Source organism: Selaginella moellendorffii, unplaced genomic scaffold (assembly GCF_000143415.4).
Source record: "Selaginella moellendorffii unplaced genomic scaffold, v1.0 SELMOscaffold_23, whole genome shotgun sequence".
Taxonomy (NCBI): Eukaryota; Viridiplantae; Streptophyta; class Lycopodiopsida; order Selaginellales; family Selaginellaceae; genus Selaginella; species Selaginella moellendorffii.
In genome coordinates, this window is record NW_003314284.1 from 356,046 (window position 1) to 356,282 (window position 237).

Sequence of the window (237 nt, forward strand, 5' to 3'; positions counted from 1 at the left end):
ACTTCGGACTCCATATCGGACTCCATATCGGACTCCACTTCGGGTCCATCTCAGACTCCATATCGGACTCCATCTCGGACTCCACTTCGGGTCCATCTCAGACTCCATATCGGACTCCATCTCGGACTCCACTTCGGACTCCATATCGGACTCCACTTCGGGTCCATCTCGGACTCCAACTCAGATCCGCCTCGGACTCCACTTCGGGTCCATCTCGGACTCCATATCGGACTCCAT